Below are 12,926 nucleotides of genomic sequence, written 5' to 3' on the forward strand. Positions count from 1 at the left end.
TCAAGATACTCTGGATTAAAATTAAAAGATAAATCAGTCATGTAATTTTCTTTTCATCTCAGGAAGTAAAGAGCTAATTTTTTTCTTATCATGTAGAAATCTCCAGAAAAACACAACAAAAAAACCCAAAACAAATATTACAGTGGACACTGGAGCACATTCTCATCCCACTATTACAGCAAATGCAATCTCTTTCATAACCAGACCCTTTTGGGTAATGGTTGCCTATATTTTTTATACAACAGGCAAGTATCTGAGTGTCTGAATCATAGAATCATAGAATCATTAAGGTTGGAAGGGACCTTAAAGAACATCAAGTTCCAACCCCCCTGCCATGAGCAGGGAACCACTAGATCAGGTTGTACAAAACCTCATCCAACCTGGCCTTAAAAACCCTCCAGGGATGGGGCATCAACAACCTCCCTGGGCAACCCATTCCAGTTCCTCACCATCCTTAGAGTGAAGAATTTCTTCTTAATATCTAACCTAAATCTCCCCTCTCTCAGTTTAAAACCATTACCCCTCGTCCTATCACTGTCTTCTCTGATGAAAAGCCCCTCCCCAGCTTTCCTGTAGGCCCCTTTCAAGTACTGGAAGGTGCTCTAAGGTCTCCCCGGAGCCTTCTCTTCTCTAGGCTGAACAGCCCCAACTCTCTCAGCCTGCCTTCATAGCAGAGCTGCTCCAGCCCTTTGATCATCTTCATGGCCCTTCTCTGGACCCTCTCCAACAGCTCCATGTCTTTCCTGTGCTGAGGGTACCAGAGCTGGACACAGTATTCCAGGTGGGGTCTCACCAGACCAGAGTAGAGGAGCAGAATCACCTCCCTGGCCCTCCTGGCCACACTTCTTTTGATGCAGCCCAGGACACAATTGGCTCTCTGGGCTCAGCACACACTGCCGGTTCATGTCGAGCTTCTCATCAACTACCACCCCCAAGTCCTTCTCCTCAGGACTGCTCTCCAGCCATTCTTCCCCCAGCCTGCATTTGTGCCTGGGGTTGTGCTGACCCAGCTGCAGGACTCTGCACTTGGCCTTGTTGAACTTCATGAGGTTGGCACTGGCCCACCTCTCCAGCCTGTCAGGGTCCCTCTGGATGGCAGCCCTTCCCTCTTGGGTGTCAACCACACCACACAGCTTGGTGTCATCAGCAAATTTACTGAGGGTACACTCAATCCCACTGTCCATGTCTCCAACAAAGATGTTAAACAACACTGGTCCCAGTACTGACCCCTGAGGGACACCACTCATCACCTGCCTCCATTTGGACACTGAGCCATTGACCACAGCTCTCTGGGTGTGCCCATCCAGCCAATCTCTTACCCACCAAGTGGCCCATCTGTCAAATCCATGCCTTGTCAGTTTGGAAACCAGGATGTGATGTGGGACAGTCTGATCCTGAACACTTCTTCTGTGGCACTTCACCTCTGAACAGGCCTGGAGCTTACAGGCTCCTTGAAGTTATAAGAAGGCAATGATTTCAGCAAGGGGTGTTTGCAACACTGTACTCTCCAGGAGTGAAACTGAGGGGAGGAAAGAAGCTTCCCTTTCTTTGCATCCTGAAAGGAAGGATGTTGAATGCAGCCATTGAAAAAAACTACTAATTGCAAAGATGAGTCTTCAAGTTGAAAATACAAGACATTAAGCTGCTTTGAATCAATGTAATTTTACTGAAAGCAGTTAATGCACAGTGCTTCAGAGAAGCAGAGCTCTTGGTCCTGCTCTGCTGCATAATCGTGTTTCAGTTTTCTCTCTTTATGGACAGTCAGAATCTACTTCTCTAGAAAGAGATAACAGACAGCCTCCCTGAAATAAGTTCCTTGGGCCTATAGTCAGAATTCTTCTTGTGAGTAAGAAAGCCTGTGAAATCAACAGGACACACCATTTTCCTCTAACCCTTCCCCACTAGAAAGCTGGACAGTTCAAAAGTTCTAAGTGCAACGATACAAAATTCAAAATTTCACTATATATGATGGTTAACAGCTTACTGCATATATCCTGGCAGAGAACACAATCATAGACATCCAGAGGAGCCTGGACAAGCTAAAGAAGTGGGCCCAGGTGAAACTCATGATGTTCAACAAGGCTGAGTGCAGGGTCCTGCACCTGGGTCAAGGTAACCCAAGATATGAATACAGGCTGGGGGAGGTCACACTTGAGAGCAGCTCTGTGGAAAAGGACCTGGGGGTACTAGTGGATCAAAAGCTGGACATGAGCCACCAATGTGCAGATGCAGCCCAGAAGGCCAACTCCATCCTGGGCTGTATCACAAGAAGTGTGGGCAGCAGATCAAGAGAGGTGATTCTGCCCCTCTACTCTGCCCTGGTGAGACCTCACCTAGAATACTGCATCCAGCTCTGGTGCCCCCAGCACAAGAAAGATGTGGACCTGGTGGAACGTGTCCAGAGAAAGGCCACGGAAATGATCCGAGGGCTGGAGCAGCTCTCTTATGAGGGCAAGCTGGGGGAGTTGGGGTTGTTCAGTCTGAAAAAAAGAAGGCTCCGGGAGGACCTCCTAGTGGCCTTCCAGTACCTGGAGGGGCTACAGGAACAGGGGCTTGCAGTGAGAGGACAAGGGTTAATGGTTTTAAGCTGAAAGAAGAGAGATTTAGGTTAGAGATCAGGTGTAAATTCTTCAGTGTAAGGGTGTAAGACATTGGAACAGGCTGCCCACAGATGTTGTGGGGGCTCCATCCCTGGAGGTGTTCAAGGCCAGGTTGGATGGGGCTCTGAGCAGCCTGTTCTAGTGGGAGGTGTCCCTGCCCATGCAGGGGGGTTGGAACTCAATGATCTTTAAGGTCCCTTCCAACTCAAAAAATTCTGTGATTCTGTGATAGCCTTTTCATCCTGGAACATCCAGAATCCAGTCTTTTGTCTAACTTTCATTCCTCCAGTCTACCCAACTTCTGTACTTTGTACCTTACAGACAGCAGGTGTTTATATAATTCTACTCTTCCTGATGCAGTGACAGCATTTAATGAAGCAACCATCATACACTTGCACATATGGAAGGGTGTCCTTTTAAACAGTACACACAGTATCAACAGACTAATGAATGATGCTGAAGAAAACTCAGGTTTTTGCAGAAAACATCCATACAAGGTCAAGAGGAAGAATTCAGGTATCGTATCAAAATCCTACGTGTTTTTAGATAAATGCAGTGTGTGTTTATGTATAAAGGACATTAAAAAATAGCTGGATGTGGTTTTAAATACAGTCCATTGCATGCAGGGACTATCTGATGACCAGACTTCACCCACACATTATACATTTCCAGTTCTATTTATTTTGCTAAAGCATTTGCCAAAATCTATCTACCTAGCAGTTCAAAGGACTGAGCAAAAAAATGTTGGGTTTGCTTGTTTATTCCAAAGAGGAGCTATTAGAAATCAATTACTACATTTTTCTGGGTCAAGAAAATACAGGTGAATTAGGTGAACAGGAAATCAAGTGCAAGCACCAACCATCACTAAAGCACCACTAGTTAAGATACAGCAGATTTATGAGCTTTATTTTCTACCTTAGGCCTGTCATATTTTTTCACCTTTATGTTAGTTAATTGCAGAGTAACATAAATTAACTTTGGAACACAGCAAAAATGGGAACTTTATTTATGAATTTCTTGGATTTCTTTACCCCAAGCCAAACAACTAAATTGCTACTTAGCATAAATTATTTATTGGCCCTGGCTCAATACCATCCAACACCAGCCCCTGGAGGTCTGGGAGATATAAAAGATTTAAAGCATCTGTGCGACAGCATTGGTGCAGCCACAAAGCTATGTTTCTTTCCAGAAGGGTCCACTTTATTTTGCTGTAAATAAATAGAGCCTAAATTTCAGGGGAGAGCTGGCTAGCTTCTAGCAGGACTGTAGTGTTTTGCATGTGTTAATTACCCACAGTTGGATGACAGAGAGACATACACTGTTTGCACAACTATTCTGGGAAGACCTGTTGAGAAAAGGATGCATTTTAATTTCAACAGAATACAGGTATGTTATCATTTTCTATCACTTTGTTTCATGCGTGTGTCTATATATACACATATAGACACACAGATTACAAAAATAGCATATATACATATAGTCACTTCATAATCTGTTTTTATATTTATCATCTTTATCTCCTTGATCACCTTTATCTATATATCTCTACATACATGTAAGGAAACAATTAATAAAGCCAGGGTTAATTTGAAATGGGTTTGTGCCATTCAGTCTGTATTCACATATGAAGCAAATCTATAACTTCAGTCTGGCAAATATGTCCAAGTAATGCCCTCATTTAGGCTGTTGCCTGCAAACTGTAACTGATGGCAACCTGCATGGCTCCTGTGACCTTCTTCTCCACCTATGCACCATCTCCCTGGGCCTATTGGCTTGGCTTTTCCCCCTTTAGGCTCATGCTCCATCATGCTCTCCTCAGATTCTCCCCCTCTTTGATAAGAGCAGAGGCTTGCACAGGACACGATGCAGGACTGGTTCACTGGTGCCTCTCTCCAAAGAAAGGATGCCTCAATTTCAGAACTGCAAATGAATGCGCAGGTCATAACTCAAACTCTGAGGGATCCCATACACTAAAGAGCAATTATCTGCACACTGAGTCTTGACTATACAGCTGAACGCTTCTAAAAGCACATATAATTTTTATTGTCCTGTAGAATTGACTTCTACAAATAGTCAAGTCTACAATCTACCCCATCTGTTATTTTTACAAAAATTATCTTACTTCTCTGTCAAAATATCAAAATGAGGTAGAGTGAAATTTTATTTAGAGCTTCAGAAGAATTTGGAAAGACTTCTAGGATGATAAAAGCCCTTTAACTTCATTAAAAAGTTATTTTTTTTTGTTTCTTCTGCAGTGACTGTATCCTAGGTAGTTAATCTGGCAATGGGAAATCTTACTATCTAACAAGCAAAGAGCAGCTGCAGCAACATCAGCACAACAGTCTGTAATTACAGTTGTTATCTCATGCACATTCATGTATGTTTAGTTCTATCTTCCTTGGCCAGTCCTGTTGGTTTGACAGTGAGTCCTGTTTTCAGGATTTGAGCTCAGGTAGTGTGTGCATAGTAAAGTCTTTCTATCACTGGGTATGAACTGACAAGGCTATTCTAATACTTAAGAACAACAAAGGAAAAGTTCGTATTGTCTTCTTAATTCTTTTGTAAAACCTTTAAAATATATTCATTTTCAGTTTCATTAGCACTTGGAGAAACTGAAAAAGATAAGTCCTCTAAGCAGCCTTAAGCAAACAGAAAAATAGTTACTTCTCTCAACATCTGAAAGCAAACACTTGCAAAAGTGATGAAGGAAGAATGAGGAATGATGGAAATGGGACTGTGAGGTGATTCATGACTTGCTGCAGAGCAGAGCTGGGAGGAGCAGAAAGTTTCCTGTTTGTCAGTCCATTACCCCACTCAGTAGAACAAGTACCACATCAAAAAGTTAGCTAATATCCTGAAAGACTGTAAGAATTTAAAAATGCAATCCCACTGTTCCCTTCTCTCCATAGGCTTGTTCCAGGAATTGGAAAGGATCATGGGCAATTATTGTGCAAAACATTATTTTCAAATAGTTAACAGATGTGGAGGTGGAGAGATTCCAGTGCTCTGAAAGCATGGACATATCTACATGCAAATGGCCCTGGAACCAGATTCTGTGGTTGTCAACATGAAGACCAAGGGGACAGTCATGACATGCAGTGAGCAGTCATCATCTGGGCACACAATATTTGGGTAGGCTGACCCTCAAGTACCATTAACAGAGGCATGCACCACTTAAACATATATGTCCTCTTCTGAGGACTTGTTTGGCATTTACAAAATTAGTAATGGGAAAGGAGCAGAACTCCAGAAATCAAAAGAATTTAAACGTAAATTGAAATAGCAGATGATTTTTACTTTATTTCTAATACTTTTTAATTGATGTGACTACTGCATTTCTCAATAAATAGCTTATACTATGGGAGCTATGGAGATAATGAAATTATAAAAATGCTTGGGAGAAAAAAACAGTTATGCAGGGGTGAAAATGCTGGTTTTGAGGCATCCCCAGAAAATCTATAATCATCAATAAGGTTTGGCTGAAGTTCATTCAATAAACCCTTTGTAAGAACTCACAATGATTTCATACAGATAATGATTTCTTACATACAATTTTGTCTTCTTCATCTTTCTCTTCTAACTTTGGCAGTATATTTTTAAGTCACATCCACTTTAGTGAGTTTAATTAATCAACCTGTGTCCCTGAAGAGACAACTTTATAAAAGCTCTGCAGTAGTTTAGAGGCACTGCTTGTTTTCTCTCAGGCCTCATTCAGAAAGGAAGACCTCTAAACTCTGTCTGGGGCTATTCACACTTACTGATTCCCCACTGGTAATTCAGCTCAGAGCTTGGCATCACTGCTTATGAGGTCTGCCAAGGAACCACATCTCCTGCTTCTGTGTTCAACACAATTTGCTCCTTGCTGGGTGTTTGAGATCTGAAAGTCCTGCTCTCAGTATGCCAAGTGTTTTGTTGCGAGCCATGTTCAACACAATCCTTTATGACAGCAAAGTGAAGGAAAAACTTCTCTGTGTTTTAAGTACTCTTTAAACAACCTTAAAGGTTTCCCTGAATACTCTTAAATACCTTGGCTTTTGAGCCACATCAAAACTCCTCTATCTAGGCTTTGCTTCCTTGTTTATGAAGAAGGAATATAGAAGGCCATTCATGATCTCACATTATTCAGTTCTGAACAGCTGAAAAAATTGGGCTCAGATGAAGCCATTCTAGTGGTGACCTAAATAAAGGAACCTAGGAAACTTCTCTTGCTGACTATGTTCTTACTGTGTATTTGTTTAGAGACATTAAACTCAACTTGTTGCTTACCTTTGTAACAGTAACCTTTACTCACGTATAACTAAAATTACTATTTGCAAGTGAAAAATCAAAATAGCAACAAGTCTGAAAGAAACTATGACACATGAAACCACCTCTGAGCTCTGTTTTATGTTTCTGTTGACAGTTTTTCTTTCTCTGTACCAACATGAAAAGTACCCCGATATTTCAATGCAAGCTGTCATGCAGACTCCTCAGCTGCCAGTATCCAGTGTATTTGAAGAGTATGAGAAAAAACTCTCTGTGCCAACAGATTCCCTAATAAAAATAATAACGAAGTCTTGAAAACTGTCAGTCCTTCAATTATGCAGCTATGACAGTGGCTGCACATTTGCAAGAATCCAACCTTGCTACTGGAGGGCATGAAAAGGCCAATCAAGCTTAGACATGGTCAAGCACAGTATTTTTGTTCTCTCCTGTACCAGCCAGCCATGTCTTAGAAAAGTTTAGCTTTAACTGTAGGATTGGCTTTGCTGAATAAGTTAAACATAAATGAATCCTAATTCTGACACACACAAAAAAAGCCCAGTGAAATGTTCAGTATTAGTCTTGCAGGGCTCCTTGGATGAGGGCTTTCAGTGACATTAAATCAAGCAGCTAGCTAAAAACCAGGCAGAGCCAGCTAAAATAAAAAATAATAATAAAAAAATAAATCTATTCTTCTATGCTGTCTTTAAAAACTGCAGGTGGGGTACTACTTTTGTTAGGAAAATAACATTAGGAGGACATTTGTATAGTGGCTATCACTGCCTTGATAAGACTGACACTGAAACTAGTAATCAGTGAAATCAGAGGCATCATATTTCTTGTTTGAAAAAGAGTAAGGTATTGACACAAAGGAAGAAACTACCTCAATTTGTTCTGGTATTTCCTGATTGAGATCTATCAAAATGGTATCTCTTACTTAGTCATAACTTTGGTGTAGCTTTCAGAGAAAGCCACTGTCATAGCGAGCGATAACGCATAATTAACCATGCCTGGTACCGCTCAGACTTTCTCTTTATGCTTAACAAATAAAAATAGCTTCACTTTCTCATTGGTTAAACAAATGGCAACTATTAAAGTGTGAAACCTGAAATACTCTCTTGTGATGTTACAGTTTCCACCCGAGCACTAACAGAGCATACTCCTTTGCAACTGGATCGGTTCAGTAGAAGAGGGATCAGATACGGTCTCTGCTCACTGTTCTTAGAAAACCAAGAGGCATCAATGCCCCCACTCTCAAGATTTTCCCCCAGCCTCCCCTACTGAATGGCTTTACGGGTTTCTCCAAATGAAGGGAAAAACAGTAGAGTGTTTCTCCTGGCAGCTACTCTACCCAGAGAGGTCTCACTACACAGCTGCCATGTAACGTGTGCCTGTGCCAAGGGGCAAGTTAACTGATGGCATCTTTGGGCTACCTACAGTCCAAGAAAGGCCACAGCATATTCTGCTCCTTGATGCCATGGCATGCAGGAAAGCAGCTTGACTCTTTTTCTTGTAGCATCCTGAACCACGTGCAAGATACCAAAAGAGAGTGAGAAATTGCTCCAGCCAGCCATACCTTCCTTTAAAAAAACCACAACTACTATTCACAGTGATACAACGTAACAGAGTTTCTGATTGTTCCTTCTCCCTCTCCTCAATAAAATACACACTTGTGGTACATGGTACACAATAAGGATTTCTCTGGAGGGAAAATGTAGCAGTGATAGGAGTGCTTTAGTTTAATCCTAATTTCTTTCTTTCCCTTCTCCCTTTTCACCCACCCTCCAGGCTCTTATGAGAGTTTCCAGGTGACTAAAGGCTTGCAAAGCCAGTGCATCACAGTGACAGACCAGACAACTGCAACATTCAGGAGTGATTGACACATCAGTTCTTTAACTCTCCCTCCTCCCAAGTCTCTCACAATAGGGCTCCAAACCACCCTTTACATTATGTATAGTTCTATTACTTTTTTTTGGTTAGGAATTGGTGATATTGTATATTGTAGCAGGCATGTGTCAATGAATGACTGTGTATCAGTGTACACCCTGGCTGCAGAACTATCACTTACTTAAAGACATTGAACAGAGGAGCAGTGATCATGGGTTTATTTTATTGATTTGGGACAAGAAGAGTAGGCATGCCATACTTAGGTGCAGCAGAAAATTCACTGTATCAGATGTTTCAATTTTTGAAGTGTATATTCAGTGACACGTGATTTTTGTTATAGTAAAAATGTGTAGCTTTTTTTCTTTTCATGTTGGTGTAACAGCTACGGACAGTGCAGCTGTGCTAGCACACAGTAGAGATGACCATAATGGCTTAGAAGATATCAGACAAGCCCATGATATCTAAAGACAAGGCTTCCCTGAGAGGATCTAAGTGAGGGATGGTGGAACCTCACCTTGTCAGGCACTGCTGGATGCTCCTCACATGGCATGAACATTTCAGCCTCAATTGGTGAAGCAAATGCCTGACAGCTCAGATGGACCGGGGGCTGTGTTGGGACAAAGTGTCTCTATTCTTGCTGTTCTGTTGAGTGTTGAAGATGAGGCTCAAACATTGACCCACCAACTCCACTCCTCCTGTCCAGGGCTATAGATGTGGAGTATTGTGGGAGGGTTTGGCTCCTTCTGCGAAGGGATTTGGTGCAATTAATTTTAAGAAATCTGAATAATTTCATGGAAGGTCCAAATCTGAGACGTCTGACCAAGGGCAAAGACTGTCCAGCCAGCTCTGCTGTTGTGGAGACAGACCCACACTGGTGCCAGATGGATGAGTTCAGGCAAGAGAAGAGTACTAGACTGACTGGTGAGGAGCTCTGTGTGGCTGGGTTAGCTTACCCTCCTGGCACAGAGCTCCTCAATGACTAATTAACACTGATGAGCAGGGTTGCATGGTGCACTGGGAGACCTCAGGGAGGTTTTCTCACACTGTCCCCATTGCAAAGAGCTGCCCTGTAGCCACTTTGTTCTCCTCTGTGAAAACAGAAATGGTCCTCCCTCCTACCGCTGGCAGACCTGAGAAATGTTCCAGCACAAGTTATAGAACAGTTGTAGATGAAAAAAGTCCATCTCTCAGTAATGCAGAAGGAACTGAAAGAGCCTGTTAGCACTCAGGAAGCACCAGGGGAGGGGACTATTTATTTAGCAGATGCTCTAACACAGCACCTCTCTGGGAAGGATGTTCTTATCCACCCTAGGGGTGACTTTGCCAGCAGATCTCTCCATCCTCAGGGGAGCAGAGGAGGACTCAAGCACCTGCTCTCTATATTTTCTCTGCTATCACAGTGATAGAGAAGGAAATCATTAGACAGACCAGACTTCCAGCTCCCATTATTTTTAACAGGCGTTGCACATCTAATTTGAAATGCATAATGCAAATATTTACCTTCAAGTGTCAAAGGAGACTATAAAGATCTTTATGGATCTTCACACTTCAAGGACTTAATTCATTAAAAATAATTATACATATGTGGGGATTACTTCCACTGAGGAGCTGAGATATGCAATCAGTTGCCAAGTAGGAAAGTACAACGTGCATGCTGTATGTCCTTGTGTCAGCTTTTATGTGACAGAGGAGGGCTCTGGTACATCAGAACATATGTGTGTAAACAGGGCTGAGAGGAGCTCTTGCTGGAATTCACCACTGAATAAATTAGAGAAAGTCATTCTGTGGCACTGGAGTCTCCCATTGCGACAGACAAGCTCTTTTGTGCTTGTCCACCTCCTTCACCTCAGCCTGAATACTCCACATGCCTCTTCATTTTAGAATGAGAGACATTTTAGGAAGAAAAATATTAGAAATTGGCTTTGATTTTCTTTGCCCCTCAGAGATTTCAAGGTGTCCAGCAATTTGTTTCCAACAGTGCCAGTTTTACAAGATTGAGGCTTTTAGCCTCAAATTTTGATTTATTCGGTGAGAACAGATACACAGAACTTTCCCATCCTTGATCCATGCTGGGTGTTTGAGGGGCAGATGCTGCTATTTTGAGCAGGTAACTGGAAAAAATTTACTGCTGAAGTCAACGGCTGAGAGGAGGCAGTCAATTAAATCCTCAGACACTAATAATCTCTTCTTACTTGTAAATCATGGGGACTCTGTTTTAAGTGCTTGGAAAACTTCAAGCATGAATCATGTAATAACAAGCACCTTCTTTTTCAGAAAATAATGTTAATAATTTAGCTGTCTGGTTACTGCAAGGAGCATCTATTGATTTGACCTACTCGCATGCCACCCCCACCCCCAAATTGTCAAAGTATCTCAGTGCTCATCATATTCACAAAGAAAGTCGCAGGGAAAAAATGGCTCTTCTTTCCCTCTGCTTGTGCTTGAGCTGTGGTGGTTTTGAAGAACAGCTGTCAGAAACAGGCATTTATTTCTCCTTGGAAGAATCCCATGACCTTTTACCTTGTCTCACCTCAGAGGATGTTCAGGCTTAGGCTCAGCCCCCCCCTACAAGTCCTGCCGCCTGTGCTCACCAATGTTCTGGCATCATCACAGTCTCTGTGTGCCAGGGGCTCAGTCACCTCTGGGGACCATGCTCAGGCAGGGAGGAGAGAGTCTCAGAGGATCAGGACAGAGACAGGGAGATCTGAGAGTATGATACCATATATTCTTCATGCTCTGTATTAATGTTAACCTGTGCTCCGGGAGCAGAGTTTGAGGATGAAACGGTCATGGCAACATGTGCTACTCGGGGAATTTTCAGCTCAATTTGCATCAGTTGGTGAAGCCCTGACACTGGGGCAATTTAGTCCACTTTTTAGATAATGAATCTTATCTGTCTTCATAGAACAAGTTTGCACTTCATAACATCTTACAGAATTTCACTGGATATAGTGACACAACCCAGCTGCCGCTGCTGGTAATGAACATGCTATGGCATATGAAGTGCATTAGGGCAATACTGTGAATCTGTTGCAACATCAGACATTTGCCTTTGACATCAGGAAGGTGGTCAACTAATGATGAAATGTGCTCTGATGGTAGATCTGGTTTAATAGTGCCTATTACATTTGACATAGACAGGCATGAACCGTGTCATCTTACATTTTTGCAAATAATATTTATTCCACAAAGAAGTTCACGCATGCAGAATAAATAGCACCTTCCTGGTGAAAGCCTATAATTAGCTGAAATCCAAGAAGTGAAAAATATTTGCTTTGCCTGGAAGTTACTGCATGAGTACTCAAGTTTGAAGTATTTCAGACACAGAAACAACCAGCCTTCAGAGTTTCATAAGTACTTGGTGCTGATAAGTACTAAGTGGCAGAGGTGGCAGGTAGCAAATTTCTAGCTAATGTGGAAATTATGCACCCAACTTCACCTCTCCCCTCTGTTCTCCGTTTCTTTTTTGCCCTCTTGGAGCTCTTATGCCTCCATCCTTATAGGTAATTCAGGGAAGCTGTAGCACCTTCCAAGAATCACAGACTGAAGCCCATCAACTGTACTTGAAGCTGCCTGAAAACACTTCTGTTTTGCAAAGAAAAAAAAAAAAAAAAGGTTTTACCAATTGAAAAATGCTGAAATGCTGTTGCAATTGAATCAACTTGAATTTCATTAAGTTCTGTGTCTATTGTTGTTTTTGTTTATTGGGGTAAAAAAAAATATGAGAGCTTCCTATTTCACCACTCGCAATAGCACTGAGTTATTCAGTTAGCAATAAATTTAATTATGAAATGTTTAAATGCAGCAAAGTGAAATGCATGAAGTGACCCCAAATATTTACGAAAAAAATCCATCTTCTACTCATTTGAGCTGATAAACCACAGGAGATTAATTAGTCTTGGTCATGTGACTTTTCAAGCACTAAACATGGCTGAAGGGCTTTTGCTATTTGTAGTGTAAGTCTGTATTTTCATGTATTTATATAAAATATATGACATACAGGGGAATTTGTTACATGGTAGCATTTACCACTGGCATGGTTTTTTTAATCCAAAATATGAAAATCTCCATTTCACCAAGAGCTATAAGGCTATTTTCATAATGAGAATAATTCCATGTAATTTTTCGTCCATTAATTCAAAACTGCTCCTTTTCAATTGCTTGAAAGTAATTTGTACAGTAATTCAAAAACTCGTA

Source organism: Apus apus, chromosome 3 (assembly GCF_020740795.1).
Source record: "Apus apus isolate bApuApu2 chromosome 3, bApuApu2.pri.cur, whole genome shotgun sequence".
Classification (NCBI taxonomy): domain Eukaryota; kingdom Metazoa; phylum Chordata; class Aves; order Apodiformes; family Apodidae; genus Apus; species Apus apus.